The 22,444-nt window shown below is 38.2% G+C and overlaps 1 long non-coding RNA gene across 1 annotated transcript in view; it reads right to left on the bottom strand.

Annotated features, from left to right (window-relative positions):
* Positions 1–16,060, bottom strand: part of Gm20754 (predicted gene, 20754) — a 528,480-nt gene extending 512,420 nt beyond the window's left edge. Inside the window, exon 1 of the long non-coding RNA NR_040557.1 lies at positions 15,829–16,060. This is a non-coding gene — a long non-coding RNA (predicted gene, 20754). The remainder of the gene's footprint in view (positions 1–15,828) is intronic.
* Between the last annotated feature and the right edge of the window lie 6,384 nt (positions 16,061–22,444).

Raw genomic sequence — 22,444 nt, 5'->3', positions numbered from 1 at the left:
TCTACTTACAACTTTCAAGCACTTTCTACCTTCATGAATCTTTACTGTCTGCTGTTTCTTCCCAGCTATCTTATTATCTTTATATATATATATATATATATATATATATATATATATATATATATATATGTATATATATATATATATGTATATATTATTTATTGCAATTTTATATTTCAAATAACCTGCGAAAATAAAGTCTTCATGACTTGAGTGTTTTGTTTTATTTTGACATCAGCCATTCATAATCTTCAAGAATCGCTCTATCTATTGTTTTGAGATAAAGTCTCATTATCTTACTCAGGCACTCATTATATAGCCAAGGCTTACTTCAATCTCAAATTGATCCTCCTGCCTCAGCTGAGACATTTGAAAATGCAGAAGTATACTACCACATCTGTCTTAATCTCTCTACTTTCAATAAATATGTGGTAACTGGCAGACTGTCATGTCTCTTAAAATTTCCTTCTCCCTTTGGCCTCATTTTCTAGTCATCTGTCTTTGTCATTACTAGTGTAGCACTTTGTCAGAATCACGAATGGTTCTTGTTAGAAACAAAGACAGTGATCCACTTCAGATTCTGAATCTAACTTTTTAAATTTCTCTCTTGAAAATCAAATTAAAACAAACGTTCTGTGAGTTTCTTGGATGTCTAGAGATTGACCAGCTCTGCTAAGTAATTTATGGGATGGTTCCAACCTCCATAGTGGCACTGAATAGTAGTAAAGATTCTTCGAATTTTTCTGTACGTGTTATTGAAATTAATCATCACAAAACAACTATTCTTGGGGATAAGACTGAAAGTGGGAGAGGTCTGGGAAATCAGTAGAATGAGGCTAGGCAGTGTCTCACACAATAGATGGAGTGGAGAGGGTAGGCTCCAGAGAGTCTATGGAGATGACCCATTGGTACAATAATGGGGATGTGAAGATAAGGGGATTAATGTGAGCCAGGTGGAACTTCCAGTAGAGAGAGGGGGAAATCAGCCCAAGACAAAACCTTTAACCTAAAATTTGTTCCACCTAAAACATGCGCAGAGATAAAGATGGAAGGAAGATTGAAGGAACTGCCCACCGATGACTGCCTGAATTTGAGTCTCATCCTATGACACTAAGCTTTGACACTATTAAAGATATTAAAACTCTCAATCAACACACACAGAGAAACAAAAATATTCCAGGACAAAACCAAATTCAAAGAGTATCTATCTGCCAACCCAGTCCTACAAAGGATCCTGGAGGGAAAATTCCAACACAAGGAAGATACCTGCATCAAAGTAAGGACAAGATATTAAGATTCTCACAACAAAGTCAAAAGCAGAGAGCCAAAAACACATAAAGCCACCTACAAAAACAGACATACCAGGAGCCAACAGTCATCTCTCTTTAATATCTGTCAATATTAATGGACACAACACACCTATAAAAAGACATAAGCTAGCAGCCTGGATAGGCAAACAAGATCCAGCATTTTGCTGATACAAAAAAACACATCTTAACAACAAAGACAGGCACTATTTTGGAGTCAAAGGATAGAAAAAGGTCTTGCAAGCAAATAGTTCCAGGAAACAAGCAGTAGTTGCCATCCAAATATTAAATAAAATAGACTTTCAATCAAAAGTTATCAAGCATGATGAAGAAGGACACTTCATATTCATTGAGGGAAAAATCCACCAAGAGAAAGTCTCAATTCTGAACACATATGCCCCAAATGCAAGAGCACCCAAATTCATAAAATAAACTTTGCTAAAAGTCAAAACACACATTGATCCCCACACAATAATAGTGGGAGATTTCAACTACCCACTCTCACCAATGGACAGGACATTGAAACAGAAACTAAACAGAGACACAGTGAAACTAAGAGAGGTTATAAACCAAAAGGATTTAACAGATATCTATAGAATATTTCACACTAAAACTCAAGTATACACCTTCTTCTCAGCACTTCATGATACCTTCTCTGAAATCAACCATATAATTGGTCACAAAACAACCCTCAACAGATATAAGAAGATTGAAATAATACAATGCATCTTATCAGATCACTATGGCCAAAGGCTGGTCTTCAATAACAGCAAAAACTACAGAAAGCCCACATATACGTGGAAACTGAACAACTCTTTACTCAATGCTAAATTGGTCTGGGAAGAAATAAAGAAAGAAATTAAACACCTCTTGAAATATAACGATTAATTAATTTTATGATGTTGATACATCAAACTCAAACTTATGGGATACAATGAAATAGGTCCTAAGAGGAAAACTCATAGCTCAGAGTACCTCCAAAAAGAAACTGGAGAGGGCATACACTAGCAGCTTGACAGCACACCTGAGAGCTCTAGAACAAAAAGAAGGAAACTCACCCAAGAGGAGTAGAAGGCAGGAAATACTCAAACTCCAGCCGAAATCAACCAAAGAGAAACAATGAAAACAATACAAAGAATCTGCAAAACCAAAAGCAGGTTCTTTGAAAAAAATTTGAGATAAATAAACCCCTAGCCAAACTAACTAAAGGGCCAAGAAGAAGTATTCAAATTAATAAAATCAGAAATGAAAAGGGAGACATAACAACAGAAACAGAGGAAATTAAAAAAAAATCATTAGTTCCTACTATAAATGCCTATACTGAACAAAACTGGAAAATCTAGATGAAATGGATGGTTTTCTAGAAAGATTCCACATACCCAAGTTAAATCAAGAGCAGCCAAACTATCTAAACAGATCCATATCTCACAAGGAAATAGAAGGATTCATTAAAAACCTCCCAACCAAACCATCCAGTGGAAAAAAGATAGCATTTTCAACAAATGGTGTTGGCTCAACTGGCAATCAACATGTAGAAGAAAGCAAATGTATCCATTCTTATCTCCTTGCACAAAGCTCAAGTCCAAGTGGATCAAGGTCCTCCACATAAAACCAGATGCACCGAAACTAATAGAAGAGAAAGTGGGGAAGAGCCTCTGGCTTGTGGGCACAGGGGAAAATTTCCTGAACAGAACAACATTAACATATGCTCTAAGATCAAGAATTGACAAAAGGGACCTCAAAAAATTACAAAGCATCTGTAAGGCAAAGGATGTCAATAGGACTACTAACAGATTGGGAAAAAAAATCTTTACCAATCCTACATTATATAGAGGGCTAATGTCCAATATATACAAAGAACTCAAGAAGTTAGACTCCAGAGAATCAAATAGCCCTATTAAAAATGGGCTACAGAGCTTAACAAAGAATTCTCAACTGAGGAATACCATATGGCTGAGAAGCACCTAAAGAAATGTTCAACATCCTTACTTATTAGGGAAATACAAGTCAAAACAACCCTGAGATTCCACCTCAGACCAGATAGAATGGCTAAGATTAAAACAAAACAAAACAAAACTCAGGTGACAGAGATGCTGGCAAGGATGTGGAGAAAGATGAACACTCCTCCATTGCTGGTGGGATTCAAAGCTGGTTCAACCACTCTGGAAATCAGTTTGGCAGTTCCTCAGAACATTGGACATAGTAATACCTGAGGACCCACTAATACCACTCCTGTGCATATACCCAGAATATGCTCCAATATGTAAAAAGGGCACATGCTTCACTATGTTCATCCCAGTCTTATTTATGATAGCCAGAAGCTAGAAAGAAGCCAGATGTCCCTCAACAGAGGAATGGATACAGAAACTGTGTACATTTACACAATGGAGTACTACCCAGCTATTAAGAACCATGAATTTACAAAATTCCTAATTAGGCAAAGGAATGTAACTAGAAAATATCATCCTGGGTGGGGTAACCCAATCACAGAAGAACACTCATGGTATGCACTCACTGATAATCGGATATTAGCCCAGAAGTTCAGAATACCCAAGATACAATTTACAAACAACAAGAAACTCAAGGAAGAACAAAGTGTGGATATTACTATCCTTCATAAAAGGGGGAATAAAGTATCCATGGAAGTAGTTACAGAGACAATGTTTGGAGCAGAGACTGAAGGAGTGACCATCCAGTGACTGTCCCACCTGGGGATCCATCCCATTTACAATCACCAAACCCAGACACTTTTGTGGATGAAAACAAGTGCTTGCTGACTGTTACAGCTGTCTCTTGAGAGGATCCACCAGGGCCTGACAAATACAGAGGTGGATGCTTGCAGCCTACCATTGGACTGAGCACAGGGTCGCCAATGAAGGAGCTAGAGAAATCTCGGACCCAAGGAGCAGAAGGGGTTTGCAACCCCATAGGAGAAACAATATGAACCAACCAGTACCAACAGAGCTACCATGGACTAAACCACCAACCAAAGAATACACATGGTCTGACTCATGACTCCAGCTGCATATGTAGCAGAGAATAGCCTAGTCAATCATCAATGGGAGGAGAGGCCCTTGGTCCTGTGAAGGTCCTATACACCAGGGTCAGAGAATGCCAGGGCCAGGAAGCAGGAGTAGGTGGAGGAGGGAGGAGATAGGGGTTTTTTGGAGGAAAACCAGAAAAGGGGATGGCATTTGAAATGTAAATAAAAGTAAATCTAATTTAAAAATCTAAAAAAAAACAAAAACAAAAACAAAAACAAATAAACAAAACAAAAAACCTCCCAACCAAAAAAAGCCCAGGGCCAGATGGATTTAGTGCAGAATTCTACCAGACCTTCAAAGAAGACTCGATACTAATTTCCCTCAAACTACTCAATAAAAAAGAAACAGAAGGAACACGACCTAACTTATTCTATGAAGCCACAATAACTCTGGTACCTACACCACACAAGGACCCAAACAAAAAAGAGAACTTCAGACCAATCTCACTTGGGAATATCAATGCAAAAATACTCAATAAAATTCTTGCAAACTGAATCCAAGAACACATCAAAACCATCTTTCACCATGATCAAGTAAGCTTCATCCCAGGGAAGCAAGGTTGGTTTAATATACAAAAATCCACTAATGTAATCCACTATACAAACAAACTCAACGAAAAAAGTTACATACGCATCTTCTTAGATGCTGAAAAAACGTTTGATAAAATACAACACACTTCATGTTAAAAGTATTGGAGAGATCAGGAATTCAAGGCCCATACCTAAACATAATAAAAGAAATTTACTGCAAACGAACAGCCAATATCAAATTAAATGGAGACATACTTGAAGCAATCCCACTGATATTGGGGACAAGACAAGGATCCTCACTCTCCCCATATCTATTCAATATAGTACTCAAAGTGTTAGCTAGAACACTAAGACAACAAAAAGAGATCAAGGGGATACAAATTGGTAAAGAAGAAATAAAGGTATCACTATCTGCAGACGGTATGATAGTATATATAAGCTACCCCAAAATTTCCACCAGAGAACTCCTAAACCTGATAAGCAACTTCAGAAAAGTGGCTGGATATGAAATTAACCCAAATTAGTAGCCTTGCTTTATACATAGGATAAAAAAAGGCTGAGAAAGAAATTAGGGAAACAACTCCCTTCACAATAGCAACAAATAGTATAAAATATATTTGGGTAACTCTAACCATATTATCTAACCTATATGACGATAATTTCAAGTTTTTCAAGAAAGAAATCGAAGAAGATCTCAGAAAATGGAGATATCACCCAAGCTCATGGATCAGCAGAATTAATATAGTAAACACGGCCATCCTACCAAAAGCAATCTATAGATTCAATACAATCCCCATCCAAATTCCAATGCATTTCTTCAAAGACATTGAAAGAACTGTTCTCAAATTCATCTGGAAAGGCAAAAATCTCAGAATATCGAAAACAGTTCTTAGCAAGAAAAGAATAGCTAGGGGAATCACCATCCCTGACCTCAAGCTTTACTACAGAAAAATAGTGATTAAAACTACATTGTACTGGTACAGAGACAGACATGTTGATCAATGGAATAGAATTGAAGACCCAGAATTAAAACCATACAATTATGGTCACTTGATCTTTGACAAGGAAGCCAAAAATATACAATGGAAAAAAAGACAGCATCTTTAATAAATGGTGCTGGTCTACCTGGCTGCCTGTATGTAGAAGAATGAAAATAGACCCATAATTGTCAACCTGTACAAAGCTCAAGTCCAAGTGGATCAAGGACCTCAACATAAAAACCTGATACAGTGAATTTAATAGAAAAGAAAGTGGGAAAGAGTCTTGAATTCATTGGCACAGGGGGAAGTTTCCTAAACAGAACTCCAGTGGCTCATGCTTTAAGATCAACAACTGATAAATGGAACCTCATGGAACTGGAAAGCTCTGTAAGCAAAGAACATAGTTGAGAACACAAATTTGCAACCCACAGATTGGGGAAAAAATTCTTCACTAACCCCACATTTGATAGAGGGCTAATATTCAAAATATATAAAGAACTCAAGAAGTTAATTACCAAAAAATAAAACATCCCAATCAAAAAATGGGGTATAGACCTAAACCGAGAAATCACAACTGAGGAATAGCTAATGGCTAAGAAGCACCTAAAGAGATATTCAAAGTCCTTAATGATCAGAGAAATGCAAATCAAAACGACCCTAGATTCCACCCTACACCAAACAGAATAGCTAAGATCAAAACCTCAGGTGACAACACATGTTAGAGTGGATGTGTAGAAGAGGAATACTCCTCCATTGCTGTTGGTATTGCAAGCTGGTACAACCATTCTGGAAATCAATCTGGAGGTTCCTCAGAAAATATGAAATATTTCTACCTGATGACCCAGCTATACCACTCTTGGGGATATACCCAAATGATGCCCCACCATGCCACAGGGGCACCTGTTCCACTATGTCTATAGTGGCCTTATTTGTGATAGCCATAACCTGGAAACAACCCAGATGTCCCATGTCAGAAGAATGGATACAGAAAATGTACTTCATTTATACAATGAAAATACTACTTAGCTATTAAGAAGGAGTGTATCCACCACTTCTCGGCCTTTTGGCTAAGATCAAATGAAGAAGGAAGACATTGTAAGGTTTGTAGACAAATGGATGGAACTAGAAACTATCATCCTGATTGAGGTAACTCAGGCCCAAAAGGACATACATGGTATATACTCACTAATAAGTGGATATCAGCCAAAACAAAACAAAACAAAAAGTACAGAATATCCAAGGTACAGTCCACAGAACTCAAAAAGCTCAACAAGCTGAAGTGCCCAAGTGAAGATGCCTCAGTCCCACTTGGGAAACAGAAGAAAGCAATCATAAGTGGGGAAGGAGGGAGGGACATGGGAGGGAAAGTGGACAGGGTTGGGGGAAGAGGGGAGCATGATCTGGTATTGGGTGAGGAAAACAGACTGAAGCCCTGAGGACTAGCAGAAAGAATTTAAACAGGCAACTTCAGGAAATAAGAGGTTGGGGGGACCTCCAGAATGCATCAGAGACCTGGGAGGTAAGAACCTCCCAGGACTCAAAGGGAAGGACCTTAGATGAAACGCCTGACAGTAGGGAGAGGGAATTTATAGAGTCCACCTCCAGCAGGAAGATGGGACATCAAATGAGGGATGAGGTTGCCATTCCACAGAAACATCTCCAACCCACAATTGTTCCTGTCTGAAAGAATAACAAGGATGGAAATGGAGAGGAGCCTGAGGAAAAGAAGGTCCAGCAACAGGTCCAAAGTAGGATCCAGCTCAAGGGGAGACTCCAAGGCCTGACACTATTACTGAGGTTATGGAGCACTTACAAAAAGGGATCTGTCATGACTGCCTTGCGAAAGACCCAATAAGCAGCTGAAAGAGTCAGATGCAGATATTTACACCTAACCAATGGCCATAAGCAGCTGATCCCTGTTGTTGAATTAGAGAAAACTGAAAGAAGGTGAGGTGAAGAGTGATCCTGTAGGAGGACCAGCAGTCTCAATTTATCTGGACCCCTGAGACCTCTCAAACACTGGACCAACAAACAGGCAGCATACACCACCTTATATGAGGCCCCAACACACATACAGTAGAGCACTTCCGGGTCTTTGTTCATTCAGAGAAGATGCACCTAACCCTCAAGAGTCTGGAAACGCCAGGGTGTTTAGAGGTCAGGTGGGGTCGGGGTGGGGACATCCTAGTGGAGATGGGGTTGGTTGTGGAGGAGGTGTGGGATGTGGAGCAGTGGGAGGGTTGATGGCGGGCAGGGAATGGAATATGGAGTGTGGAAATTAAATTAAAAATTAAATTAAATTAAAAAATAATACTCTCTGCTTGCAGACAGAAATCTAGCATAACTGTTTCACGAGAGGCTTCATCCAGCATAACAGATATTTCCTGGATGCAAACAGATGCAGAGACCCACAGCCAAGCATTAGGTGGAGCTCGGGGAGTCTTGTGGAAGTTGTAGGGATAGAAGTGATCAAGTTGGAGGGGTCAAGAACGCCAGGAGAAGACCAATAGAGGCAACTAAATTGGTTCCATGGGGGCTCAGAGAGGCTGAAACACCTATCAAAGAGCATGCAGCGGCTAGACCTAGGTCTCCTACACATATGAAGCAGATATGCAACTTGTTCTTCATGTGGGTCCCCTAAAAATATGAGGATGGGCTGTCTCTGACTCTGTTGTCTGCCACTGGATCCCCTAACTGGACTGCCCAGTTGGGCCTCAGTGGTTGAGAATGTACTTAGTACTGCTGTGATGAGATGTCCCAAGGCCGAGGCGATACTTTTCTCTGAGATGGAGAGGGGGGAATTGGAAAGAGAGATTTGTAATGGTGTGACTGGTGTGATGGGGTAGTGGGGGGAAGCTGTGTTCAGGATGTAATGGGAATAAATAAATGAATAAATTAGTGGTAAGAAAAAAGGGCCTATACAGTAATTACCACTCTTAACTTTACACACAAGGAAACTGAGGATAGCATAATACCATGTCAGGCCTTGGAGTCTTCTCTTGAGCTGGATCCTACTGTGAACCTGTTGCTGGACCTTCTTTTCCTACCACCATGTTGTGAAGGTTGTGTGGCAGAACACAAAAGATGAAAGTACTCAGGTGTGAGACTTATGTTTGAATCCAGTTAGTGTCACTAAAATGGTTTGATTTTGTCACTGAGCTACTTTGAATAGCAGTTAATTACAGAGAAATGGTGATTATAGTGCTGATATTTGTAGGTCATAGCAAACCATGATCACTCAACATACATTAGTCCATTCCCGTCTCCAATTTACTTTTAATGTATTATGTCTTAAACACAAAGTCATTTTAAAATCCTTTCTGTGGGACTGTTTATTTGTTACTAGAAATCTATCTCCACCTTAATCTTATTAATGGATGTAAATTAATCATTTAAGATGATTATTTAATAGGCACATCTATTACGTAAATCACCACAGCAAGGTTGTTCAAATATGCTAAAATCAGAAAAAAATGGAATTTTAAATTAGAAGCATGTAGACAGAAACAAAGTTCTTAAACAAAATTATACAGTTATTGAGTACATTCTTTTTTTTTCTGGTGAAGTAAATAATACCTCATGAAGATTATGATAACAGAAACAGAGCATGTTATGAAATTTTCTTGTAATCCATGTGTATGTTAACTATGCATATATCATATATATTTGCATGTAATTGTGTCAGAAGCTATGGAGAGAAAATACCACTGTACTACCAGTCGTGACAGCTTCATGAGTGGTGATATTTCCTTCTTTACAGATCATAGGTACTTCACATATTTTTGTTAAAATGCAGTTTTGAGAAAGAATAAATATTGCACAATGTAAATGAAATTCGAAAATAAAACTGCTGTAAACTACTAAAATGAACCACAATATCTTTTTTTTTCTTTCTCAGCTTGAGATCCAACAAGAACATATTTCTCACAAAGGGTTTCTTTTGTTTCTAACATGCCTAATTCTCAGGCTTTCCAATGACAGATAAAGATCCTCTCACGCTGTGAACATGAGACATTTAGCCTGACCATATATGGCTTGCATGGAAATTCTTCAAATAAAATATCTGCAACAGAAGGCTCTGAAATAAGGGAACAAACTGTTTCTAATTGTGTGGGGCTTAACTTTCCATTTTCATGAGAACCAGCTTTCCCCAAATAAAACAAGAGTAGCAGCCCTCTTTAGCAATTGTTTACTCTGCCCCATGCAAGGATCTATGTCACTGTCAATTTTAATCTCTCTAGGACCTCAGGAGTCAACTGAACCTACAGGTGCTTTTATTTCTAATATAATGTGGCATGGTGATATTGCAGATAACTGATTATTATTTTAGCGATTAGCTCAATTATGATTGAAAATCCCAAGAATAAATCTTCAGTGTATTACCAAAACAATATGTGTATGACATGATGTCAAATGCTGCCTTTCTTGAGATCAAAATATGCAAACAGACATAAAAGCACTGGGTAAAAGACCATTCATCAATACTTCAAGCCCACTTTAGTGAAGACACAGATATTCAACAGGGTTGACTAGCTCTGCCCCTAGTCTAAGAAGGAGAGCAGGCAGAAGTTCAGGTGGTTAGTGTGAGCTCACAGGGGTGGGGTTGGAGTGAGGGGTGAATTAGAGTCAAGGAGAATGTAAAGAAAGGTGCTAAGAGCATTCTAGAGAGGTAGGGCAGAGGAACCTCAAGGAAGCAACACTTCCGCAGAGATCTGAGGAATGTATCAAAGCTAGCCAGCAAGCTGGGCAGGAACAACAATCAGCTGGCATTTGCTCCCTGGTGCTCTGAGCTGGAGCTCAGGAGCTGCCAACACTAACTTCATGCCAGGTGACAAACGATCTGAGTGCGCACTGCTGCAGCTGTAGGTTTATATGGTCTCCCTCCTACTTTTCTTGTTAATGAGCCCCAGACCTGGGAAAATACATCTTAGAAAACCAAAAGCTCTCCTGCTAGCCTTTGGTCCACGGGTACCAGAGAAGTATCTACATCCAGTTAGGAATACAGTTGAAGACCTTTTATCTACCTCTTTCTAAAAAAGAGAAATTGCTCTTCCTAACTGACTTTCCACATCCTGTGGCATGCTTATAAACATGCATATTACAAGAAATTACTGGGCATTTTTTCCAAGAACAGCTCAAAGGCACATCAACGCTTCAAAGCCTCCTTGTAGTTAATTCTTTCTTTTCTAACTGACTGTGCTTTTTGACACACATATATAAAGTGGACTCTTGATGACTGTAATCCCTCACCCTTCCTAATCTCCCTCCCATTAGTCCTTCTTTCCTCTATGATTTTTTTGACACATTCCAATCTTATTTTCCCCTTAAGAACTACTGAGCTTGTGCATGTGTGACTAGAGTTGGGAACTGTGCATCACAGTCTGTCGGTTTTTTCCAGTGTGCACGCAACTAGAGATGATTATTACTGCTCTTCATTATTCTCGTTTTCCTAAATAGTAGAAGTTCTGACTTGGGACCATCCTAACCTGAGCTTATGCAAAATCCCAGAGAATGTTTGAGAAAATATATATATGTGTGTGTGTGTGTGTGTGTGTGTGTATCTTTATGGAGTTGAGATCTATTTCATATTATGTTAAATAGCTGTTAATTTCACATAATTAACTAATGACCAGTAAATGCCTCCTTCTGCTAAGACTTATCAAATGTAATAAATCACCAAACACAGTCACTGGTGTGATTTCCACTCTGTCCATTAGAACCTACTGAGGTTTGATTATACGGACGTATTTTAATTTGTATAAAAAGTAAGGATTTTATCTTTATTCGATTTTCAAAAACTCAGCCAACTTCTGTGGCTGTACACATCAGGCAGAGCCAAAAGAAGCACAGACTTTGCTTTCTGCCTTTATGGAGTTTATAGCACGGCTAGAGAGGCTAAAGGAAAATCACGTTAAAGTGATTCAGTAACACAGAATGCAGAAAATTGTGACCTTTGGATGCACACGGAGAGAAGCAGGACTCTCTGTCATGGTGAAAGAGGACTACAGTGTCAGAGCCAGGAGCAGGGAAACTATCACCGCTCGTGTGCTTGCTTTGTTTATTTTTGTTTTGTGCACTTTTCAATATCAAACAAGATCTCAATTGTGTTAGAGAACACCATACTTCTTCCGAATGCTAGTTTATAGAAAAATAATATGATCTTCTGAAACAGACTTCTAATCAGTAACCCCCAGAGCTGTGTCTCTAGTTGCATATGTAGCAGAGGATGGCCTAGTTGGCCATCAATGGATGGAGAGGCCCTTGGTCTTGCAAAGATCATATGGCCCAGTACAGGGGAACTTCAGGGCCAGGAAACTGGAGTGGGTGGTTTGGGGAGCAGGGCAGGGGGAGGGTATAGGGGGCTTTGGGGATAGCATTTGAAATGTAAATGAAGAAAATATCTAATAAAAATAAAATAAAATAATCAAAGAATCTTTTCAATGTGATTATATTATACAAATAAAAAAGTGTGTATTGTTTTACTCCAAGCACTGTGCAGAAAGCATACAATATACATACAATGCATCGCCTTTCTCCCCAAATGAATACCCAGCACAATGCAGCTTTCCTTGTGTATTAGTCTCCAAGCCATGCTGTGCCCAGGGCTGAGTGAGAGTCAGGTGTGTGACTCAAGCAAGCTCGAATGTCTTCCTACCTCACCTCGAGCAGCTAAGGATAAGGCGTGAATGGCAGGTCCAGCAAGATGGAAACCTGAGTCATTGTGGAAATTTGTCATATTGACACTGATGGAAGAAAAAGCCTGACTCTACGCAGATTAGCTCAGAGTGAGACCGAAATTCTTTACTTGATTTGATTGGCATTTATAAAAGTCCACTGGCACTCAGGTCTTAAACTTAGAAATTCCACTCCTGTGCATTTTTAGATGAGTCAGGGAAAGTAAGTTAAGACATATAAATCATCTTTGTAGAGAGAAATTCTCTCTTGTGTAATGGGGCCATCTCCAGGTGCATATATATATATATATATATATATATATATATATATATATATATATATGGTTGTTGTCTCAGCATTGATGGGTATTAGGCATTTCTACATAGCATATGATATGCATTCATTTCTCATTGTTAAAGTATTCCCATGTGTAAATTGCACTTACTCCTTATTTAGTATCATCATCTCAAGTAATATAACCTATATTTATATTAACAAAACTATTACCTAGTTTTCTCATACTTATGACTGTGTCCATACAAAACACAGATATCATTAATACGAAGCAGAAGAAAAGGAAATGCCTCTTGAGAACAGGGGCTGTTATCACAGTCATGAAGTTCAACCTCCCAGAATACCATGGAAGCAGCGAGCTAAAGGTCTCTCCACTGATCACTTTATAACAGAGGAGTTAGACGGAAGAGTAGAGCGTTCATTCTACTCAAAGTCATTGGCGGGCCAATATATTGAAGTGTTCTCATACGTAGGGACGTACATTTTGGGATACAAAGTCTTCCTGCAGTTCTCCACTTGCTTCTCTGCCTTTATCTCATATCAAACTATGGCTTTAGTAGATATATGGGGATGAACTGGTAAATTATCCCCGAATCATCGCAGTTTGTGATTATCCTCACAACATTTTAAAAACTGAGGGTTAAACTAGTAAAAACAAATAAAGTGTAAATGGAATAAAATTCCAAGTCCGTTGTGGCAATTCCAGGAACCTGTTTGGAACCACTTGAATCATGACTTGGTTTTAATAAAACAATAACTCCAAGATATTGAAGTTGGATGTTGGAGGACATATTTCATGTGCGAGCATCAAGAATACAGAGTAATTTAAATCCATTTGTTTCATAACTTGAACAACAACATGAAGTAACCAATACCCCCAGAGCTCGTGTCTCTAGCTGCATATGTAGCAGAAGATGGCCTAGTCGGCCATCACTGGGAAGAGAGGCCCCTTGGTATTGCAAACTTTATATGCCCCAGTACGGGAAAAGCCAGGGCCAAGAAGTGGGAGTGGGTGGGTAGGAGAGCAGGGCAGAGGGAGGGTATAGGGGAATTTTGGGATAAAATTTAAAATGTATATAAAGAAAATGTCTAATAAAAAAATAAATCAATTCTTTGACTCAGTAAAAAAAAAAGAAAGAAAGAAAAGAATACAGAGTAATGAAAGAGTTCTTATGGTATCTCCATTTCAACATTGATGCTTTACTTTTTTCTCTCATTGGTAGAGATAAACTTTTACAAACAATTTCCAACCCATGAGTAAATCCATTCAAAAACAATAAAACTCCTTCGAAAGTATGTCTTGGTATGATGAAGAGAAGCCTATAATTGCCTGAACCTTCCTTCCAGTTCTTACTGCTTGCTATGCAGCACATTAAGCCATTGTAAGGCTACTGAATATTTATGTTTACTGTAGTGGGAGTAAATGAATGAGCAAACTGTGCAGAAGCTTGTGACATTCACTCCACCACCTAGTTCCAGGTCACCACTGGCCTGAAAGAGAAGTACTCAACATCATGTGAATGCCTGCATGAATTGTTTTTCTGGCATTTCACAACTCCCCAAGAGTGTTTCCCACAGATTTTTTGACAGGAAGACTACTTATCAGAAATCTTTACTAGTTTCCCCAGCCCAGGTATCTTACTGTACTCCAATTTTATACACCTCAGGTTTGTCCACTTTGTATTAGCATTTGGTTTTTGTTTGGATTTTACTGTGCACTCCTATTCTTGAACATGCCCAACTTAGCGACTTCACTGGCAACCCTTTGAGGGCAGGGTCTCAAAAGTCTCTAACTTGTCAGAGCATCTTAGGCATTCTTGTGTGTGTTATATCTCTAAGATCAAAGGGTGATGATGTTTGTTGTTTCTTTGTTTTTAATGGCAGAGTGGGAAATTCAGTTGCTACTCCATGGGTAAGCTTCTCAAGGAATTTGTAGGAGGGTAAGTGTGCTCTGACTCAAAGTTAGAGTAACGATAATAAGTAATTCCAGCCTCACTTGTTAACACGTATTTCTGAACCTTTGCGTGTTTCACTTTTCTGGTTTGTTTGTCACGTAAACTCACAGTCATAACTCTCCTGTTAAAACTACCAGGAACATCACATACAACCCTGGATGGAAAGCATCCATATTTATAAGACTATGCACCTTGTGCCAATTTAGTCACCTCATACAATAATTTGCATTCGGACCATAAAAGCAATCTTTTCTCAGAATGTTAAAGCACAGAAAACTAAAGGCAGAGCTGGATGAAACACGGGCAATTTAAAGTACAACAGCAAAACAAGTATATCCTTGTCATTTCCAATTAACTTACAATCAATGTTTGACGGGCTTTCTAAGTTATCTAGGCATAAATAAGGTGAGAAGTCACAAATGTCCAGCCATGTGCAGAGACTGTGCAATGTCATCTTTGCATTTGGAACCCATATGTTAGTTTGCATACAAAACAGAACACATCTCAGAGAACATTACACCATACAAAATGTACATGCATGTATACATTTAGTCCTGGTGTTTTCACAGGTACACAGTGCCCCTTTTGGAGTGCAGCTATGAAAACATTGAGGATTTACAGGTGTGGCTACGTTCACACCTGTACATAGAACTATTTCAATGTTCGATCCATAATAGTGAAACATTCCTTTCTATTGTCTCTTAAAAGTAGTACCTGGACAAAAACTACAGCAAAACAATTTGAGTTTCTTTCTTTTTCTAAAAAGGAAATATTTAGTAAAATATTTTAGCATCATTATTATGTGTAACTTAGGCTATAATTTACGTCTTATTTTCCTCAATAGACACTTTTTTTGTAAAGCTTCCATTGTATCACTCTTTAGAAAAAAAAAAAAAAAAGAAAGAAAGAAAGAAAAGAAAGAAACAATGTGATCCCCGACAAGCTCCCATTATCTTAGTCACAATGAAATGAATATCTACATATAGGCACAATTCAGGACACAGAACAGTTGACACACAAAGGATCATCAGACCAGTTCATACCCAGAAGAGTTCCAGTGAGTAGTTTCTGTTGCACATATCAGCTCCTCTGCCCATGATCAGCGCTGCTTTGAAATACCTCAAAGCAATCTACACTCCGAACGCCGCATGCTTAAGTTCTTTATATTTTCAGAAATGGAAAGGCTTGTACGCTGAGTGATGACTTGCTGCGGTGGTCCGCCACAGACTTCCGAAACCCACCTCTGAGCTGAACCGGCTTAAGCCCAAATGCTCTGAGCTTCATTCTCAGCGGCGGGCAACTGGCCACTCTCTGGGCTGAGAATGCACTCTAGCTCGCCATCTGGAGGCTGCTCCACGAAACTACAGCGAATTTTTAACAGCTATGGGTGGAACAAGAAATGTCAGCAAATTCTTTGTTAAATAGGCAGCATACTGCTTTATTTACACACTTCGCTGATAAGAAACAGAAAAAAAAAGCAGAAAGACATAAAAGGAGGATAAAAGAGATGGAGGGAAGGAGAGAGGAAGAGGCGGAGAGAGGGTGAGAGAGAGGGAGGGAGCAAGGGACTGGGGAAGGAAGAGGGAAAAAGGAAGAGAGAGGGAGCTAGAAAAAGAAAGAAGGGAGGGGGAGAGAGGATGAAAAGGATGAGCGAGAGGATGGAGAGAGAGGAGAGAAAGAGGAGAGAGACAGGAGAGAGAGGAGAGAGAGAGAAGAAGAGATCGTCAGAAACGTTCATAGAGGGTATCATTCAGATCCCTGTGAATTTCTATAAAATTTATTGCTTTCATGTTTTACAATAAAATAAAAATACAATTATTTCATACATGCATAAATTCCACAAGAGTTCAATTTAATTTTCCACTTCTTGGCGATCCATCTCAAAGTAAAATAATCATCACACAGGCTGCTACCAGAAATTTCCACATCTTTGATACTTAACTCAAAGACAGCTTTGCAAAACAGAAATCTGGTGCCTTCACAGAGAACAGAAGCAGGTTAAAATGGGCTGTTACTTTAAAACAGTCACAGACCTTACCAGTAGAAATGTAACATAGTAACCAGATGAGTATGGTAACAAGATAGAAGCGGTTTCCCCTAGTTCCTGTGACCAGGGGTAATAAGATTTCCAAATTCCAACAGTGGTGTCTTCAATTATCTCCAGTGTCCCTTTAAAGGCTCTTCCAGTAAAGAATATCAAGTTTTAAGCACTGTTATGTAAATCAAATATTTAGAAGTTTTTCCACTGTAATGTCTAGTAGAAATCTGATTACTGCATATTTCTCTATTGCCTGCAGAGTGGATCAGTCATTCTTTGAGGATCCTATCAGGTAGATTCCACCATAGATCAAAATTTAGGAGTACTTTTTTTCCTTTACATTTTTGCATTGAAGCTACTTAACAAGAAATTTGTCTATAGAGATAGTGTATTTTTCTTGAAAATTATGAATCATCGTTAACTTCTGTACTCCGCAAGGCTCTTTTGGGAAATAGAAATTCTTAATTACCACAATTTAAGGCAGGAATTAAAAATGTACATCAGAATAAAGGTAGAAATTGCTTAATTGGTCTTTCAACTGAGTTGTTTATTTCATATTATGATTGAATGTTTTTTCCTAACATATTTAATTAAAATACTTTTTAATTTTATATGAGTATGTTTAAAACCATAACTTTTGGTGAGCTTGCGATGGCTTTAGAAAATACTTGTTGTGGTAAGATCTAAACATCTGTTGTCTGCTCTCTATACCCTTCACACATAAACTATTAAGAATGAGAATTTCTTAGCTAATTATATCCTAAATTACATGACTTCTATGCTGTACAGTCTAGTGATGTGTGGAAACTCTTAGACAGCCGAGATAATCAGAGTTTCAGCATAACACTGTAAGCAGAACCTTTTGGAAATTTGTAACTAGCAAAGAAACAGTAGACAAACAAATATATTTAATATTTATCAAAATATCTTATCTAAACATTTAATAGAAGCATGTAGATAAATTTAGAGAAAACATTTTCTTTAATGTTTGATGCTTCTATGGTCAGTGTTTATGCAAACATTTCTGCAAATTTGATGAGTAATTCTGTTAAAATAATAACTTATATATTCTTTGTGTAAAGAGAACCTTAAAAAGATACGTTTACTTCTGAATCACATAGCCAAAGACATTTAGTCTGTCTTTGTCTGCAACAGAACCTGGAAAGACAGAGTGTGAGGTGTTGTTTCTTTCAGAAGAGGTGGCTGTGGGCTAAAAAGAAGTTCTGCTATACAAGCAGCAGGAGGTATGGGTCCCTCCATGCATACTCTTTTGTCGGAGGTTTAGTCCATGGGAGCTGGGGGGGGGGGGGGGCTCTGGTTGGTTGATATTGTTGTTCTTTATGGGGTTGCAAATGCCTTCAGCTCCTTCAGTCTTTCACCTATCTCCTCCTGGACTTGTCAGGCATCAATGGGAGGGGAGGCCCTTGGAGCTGTGAAGGATCATTCCCCAGTATAGGGCAGGTAAGGCTGGAGTGGGTGGGTGGGGAAGCATCCTCATAGAAGCAGGGGGGCAGTAAAGGGTAGGGGACTTGTGAAGGGGAAACTGAAAAAGGGGATAACATTTGAAATGCAAATAAATAAAATAACCAATAAAAATAAAAAGCAAAAGGAGTTCTTATGGATACCTCTGGTCCTTCAAGAAGAGAAGAAAGCTTTTACTATACTCAGATCAGGGAACATAAAGTGAGAAAATATAAATCTCTAAATTGATATTTAGACAAGACAAAGTTATTTCTTTTCTTCTTTTAAAATATTTTGATATTTCGATCAACTCTACTCCCATTCTTTCTCCTTCAATTCTTCTCCTACAATCCCAACTATTTTTCCCTCCCAAACTTATGCCTGCCCTTTCTGAGTTTGGGTAAGTACATGGGTATTCTTTCAAAGACTGAATCCTGGAAAAAAATGCAACAAAGCAGACATTAACTATAAATAGCCCATTATTTAGGGGTGGGACTCCATAATTTACAATGTCAATTTTAAAGAAAGTATAAGGGCCAAAGGGACATATAATGAGGCCAAAAGAACTGATTACTAAATGTCCATCTTTATTAACAAACTAGGATAAGGGTCTGCATTAGATTTATGGTGTCATATAACAAACTACCAAAAGAAAATCTTACTGTGTTAGGCGAAATATATTTATCATATCTCAATTTCCCTATACCAGATAGTGTCCCGATTTACCTCAGATGTTCTCTGTTCTCAGAGTCCTACAAGGTCTAGTCTGGGTGTCAGATATACTGTGCTCTTACCTAGAGGGTTGACTAAGGAATAGTTGATTTGGAGGTTCCAAAAAACTGTCACAAAATTCATTTCCTTGGGGCTTTAGAACTCTTGCTGGCTTGTTTCTTCAAGGCCACCAAGAAAACATATTCCCTTGAGGAAGAAGACAAATACAATCTGCGAATATATGCCCCATTAAACCAGATCTGAAAGGGAAAAAAAAGCAATCCAAAATAAAACTTTCAGGGTCTTTAATTATATGTACAAAAACCTTTCACACTGGTTATATTTTATTGAGTAGAAAAGGGTAGATTCTGCAGAAAAGATGAAGATAATCCTGTGAGGAGTCAGTCAAGAATGTGTTAAAAACAGTATCTACACAAAGACTCACATGGTTCCTTGCTATTATTTAAGAGCTAAGTAGAACAGTCTGGGGAAAGTTGGAGTGTAGTCTTAACTACATGCTACACGTTAATAATATTTTCTTTCCGTAAGACTATTTAAAATACTTGTTAAATTGTTGTCTTTTTAACAGCTCTGCATAAGTATTGGTTCACAACACTTTGTCTGTGTTTTAGTAAAATAGCCAAAAGTTACTAGAATTAACATTTCATTAAATATGTAATAGAAAATGCTTACACAAGGGAAGTTCATTTCAACCTATTATATTGCTGAACATTGGATTAAAGATGGGGATGTATCTATTAAAGGGATATTATAGATGCATACTATATCAGTGAGGAAACTGAGTGTAACAAGAGCCCAGAGAAGTTATTTGGTCAGAAAAGGGAAAAGATGCAGAAGGTACAGGCATTAAATTGAAACTGTGCAGAACACTGGTACAGAGATAGCCCAAATGATGGTATACACTAGATGCATTCATGTCTCTGCACAAATCCTCTCATGGCTAATGTAATGTGCTCTCAGGTGGCTCTGCTTAATTCAACCAGGAATATACACCTGGCCACAAACGTTATACTCCCCCTCGCTGGCCAGGAATCTATGATGTGCTTGACCTTAATGAAAAAAAAAATGTCCAATTAGAGTTTTATGTGGAAGAAAAGTCAGATGGTTTCCAGTTTTGTAGCTAAAAGGTCATGCAGTAACTCTGAACTCTGTGCTTGCCCATGCAAAGGAAATTGATTTGAGGGAAGAAAATAATGCAAACTCAGAATGCCATTAAGGACAGCACTCCTGCCTTTGGTCCTTCAGTACATTCTCAAAAACGTCTTGTTACGGATTGTGCACAGTTCTACGAGTCAGGAGCACCACAATGAGCTCCAGTCCCTGTTCTCTGGAAAGCCATGCTTGTCAGGAGAGATCAGCAGAGACGAAGATATACCAGCAGGTGTTTAGCATATCCCTAGCATGGAAACTACAGCAATTAAAAGAAAGGCAATTCTGCAGTTCAAGATTAACTACAAGGAATCACTCTTCACGTGTTTTTCCTATGGTTGCAGGAATCTAGTCCAGCCTGATGACTAATTAGTACTGAGTAGGTGTGCTGAGTTCATCCTACAATGATCTACAATGCTCCAAAGTGAACTAAATGTTTTCTACAAATTGACGGTGACGATAGGAGACAATCATTAATCTGTATTCTTGTGTACTTTCATGAAAGAGACAAAAGATACTACAATTTCAACATATTAGTTTTAATGAATGCTAACCTTATGAAGTTAATTTCGAGTGATTATATTGTTGGAAGCAGCTATTTTTCAACATCATTTCCTTAAGAACATGGAACCCAAAAAGAAAAGTCTATATCTAAGAGAATCTTCCTTGGTGTTTCACAAATTTCTAATTCAAGATTATTATTTTATATGAATAAAAGTGTATTAGAGATAGATTTGAGATATGGAATTCACTCCTATTACCTACTTATAGGGGGTTAATTTGTTTCACACTAACTCCATTTTGTTGCTCTGACTGGATCTCTCTATGTAGCCTTGTGGGTCATGAACTTCAGTTCTTTCTGCTTCCACTTCCTGAATGCTGTGATTTCAGGCGTGTAGCATCACACTTGTTAGGACACCAAGAGATAAGACAATGGAAGCACATATTTTATAGAAGCCAATATAATTTACATTTTTTAATTCTCCCAACACACACACACACAGAGAGAGAGAGAGAGAGAGAGAGAGAGAGAGAGAGAGAGAGAGAGAGACAGAGACAGAGACAGAGACAGAGACAGACAAAGACAGAGAGACAGAGAGACAGAGAGACAGATAGACAGAGACAGACAGAGAGAGACAGATACAGAGTGGAGGGGGGGGGGTCAGAGATGAGATTGTAAGGGAGGTCAACATGGGAGCCTATGTATGTATGATTTTGAAGCTTTTTTTTCCCCCTGAATGGTAGGGTAGGTCTTGCTTAATGGATATTTCCCTAGTGGTCTTTGAATTAAAATGGTGTAATAAATTAAGACACAAGTAGATTAGGTCAGATTATCCATTGACTATGTAAGGGTGCAAAAAAAATAACATGCAAAAGTATAGAAGTAGCCTTTTACATTCTAATAAATTATTTTAATGAACTCTTTTAGAAGATGTTTTATGATAGCGAAATTGATAAAAGTTGGAATTATATATCATCTCCTAAAAAACGAGTGAAGTGTCTTAACTATGTGCCATATGTTAATATTTTTATTATAGTATTATTTAAAATATTCATCAACTTGAGCATTTGTAATAAACACATTCCCCAGCTCACCAATATTTTCAAAGCACTTGTATATGAGGAAATACAGTTCTTAGCAGCCACCAGGAAAATAGCTGTGTTTCATCAGATATGATGGGAAATTGCCCCCATTTGGCATTCTGTAATTTCTGTTGGATATTCATATGTGAAAAAGAATCAATTTCAGTGCTCAAGAGACAGAGGTATAGATATTAGAATTAGTAAACATTAGTCGTTTAATGACATAGAAATGAGAACTGAGCTTTATATAGGCTGTGGAAACTAGAAGAAATTGTATAAGCAAGTCCCAACTGTGAGGTGAAGGCAGCCAAAATCTTTCACAGGCTTTTGTGTGTGTGTGTGTGTGTGTGTTTGTACTTTAAAAATTGATGACATTGAAAAAAACGTGTTCAACAGCATTCTTGTTCTACACTCATGCTACAAGGCCACTTTCAAGAGTCCTGTCATCTGTATATTCTAACACATGCCAGATGAAAGGCCACTTTCAAGTGTCCTGTCATCTGTAAATTCCAACACATGCCAGATGAAAACCTTGAACTTTGCCCCATCATTGATGGGGAAATAAATGTTTAATCATTCATATTTAAATAAATCCCATTTCAGAACATCCATGTCACATTGACTTTTACTTGCTACTACATCATCAATAAAAAGTATCTTTTTTTAAGTGGAGGTTTCTTTTTTCCATAGCATGT

Source organism: Mus musculus, chromosome 3 (assembly GCF_000001635.26).
Source record: "Mus musculus strain C57BL/6J chromosome 3, GRCm38.p6 C57BL/6J".
Lineage (NCBI taxonomy): Eukaryota > Metazoa > Chordata > Mammalia > Rodentia > Muridae > Mus > Mus musculus.
Note: the sequence above shows the minus strand (reverse complement) of the source record. Positions and strands in the feature narration are given on the sequence as shown.